This window comes from Orycteropus afer, unplaced genomic scaffold (genome assembly GCF_000298275.1).
Source record: "Orycteropus afer afer isolate SDZICR_OR568_19922 unplaced genomic scaffold, OryAfe1.0 scaffold00419, whole genome shotgun sequence".
Lineage (NCBI taxonomy): Eukaryota > Metazoa > Chordata > Mammalia > Tubulidentata > Orycteropodidae > Orycteropus > Orycteropus afer.
In genome coordinates this window covers 1,676,698-1,677,809 of record NW_006922006.1, presented here as the reverse complement: position 1 = coordinate 1,677,809, position 1,112 = coordinate 1,676,698, and positions in this window count along the sequence as shown.

The following is a 1,112-nucleotide window of genomic DNA, read 5'->3' as shown; positions in this document are numbered from 1 at the left end:
TGGATGGGTTTGAACAGCCAACCTTTTGGCTAGTAGTCAAGCACCTAACCATCAACGCCGTCCAGGGAATAAGCCCATAAGGTGTCATGTTTCCACCCCACTTGGTAAGGCTTTGGATTCCTAGGCTTTCCAGGGTCTTCAGATAGGGTGTGAGTCTGGGACTTGGGGTGCTTGCGTCTCATCAGTTATTTGGATCCACTTCCTGTCCCTGCCTCTTCTCTCCCTCCTTGCACCAGCTGAAGGGAAAGAGGTAGGGATCTTGTGCAGAAAGGCTGTCCTTGAGGACTGGCTAACGAGCTTCCAGGAGGCTCAGTGCCTGCGGAGTGGAGTAGGAAGAGGGCCCTGTGAGTAAGGGCTGGGGAGAAAGGCAGTGGCTGAAGCCATCAGGGGAGCAAGGGGAGCTGGACCCCTCAGCTGCCAAATCTGGACCCATCCCCCAAAAGGACTGTTGTCTTTAGATGCTGTGCAGTCGGTTCCTACTCACAGTGAGTCCATGGGAACAAGTAGAACTGCTCCATCAGATTTCCTAGGCTATATATATATTTTAATTTTTGTTGTGATTTGGGTGAAAGTTTACAGAGCAAATTAATTTTCCCCACAGCATGTTTCGTACAGTTTTGTCTCCTGACAGTGACTGAAATTTCCCACAGTGTAACAGCTCTCTTCCCACATCCTCCCTGTAGTTGCCTCTTCCCTGTGTCTTTCTTTCCTATGCATTTCTGCCCCTTGAGCTGTCTCCTTGTGTAAATATGCCCTTCTGTTCTCTCATGATTGATCATTCTAAGGAGTGTATCTACCGGATGTAAATGTTCACCCTATATGCCTATTATTTGGCTGGAAGCCACAGGAGTGAATTCAGTTCTAGACCTGAAGGGTAACTAGGGACTGTAGTCTCAGGGGTCTCACCAGGCTCTATCAGACCAGTAAACCTGGTCCTTTCTATGATTTTGAATTTAGTTTCACCTTGTTCTCCCACTCTAGCCACGATATCCTGCACCAATCCCTTTCCGAGTGGTTGACTGTGGTAGCCAGGCACCATCTAGTTCTTCTGGTCTCATGGTCATATAGGCTGAGGTTCACATGGTCCACTAGTCCCATTTCCACACATCTCT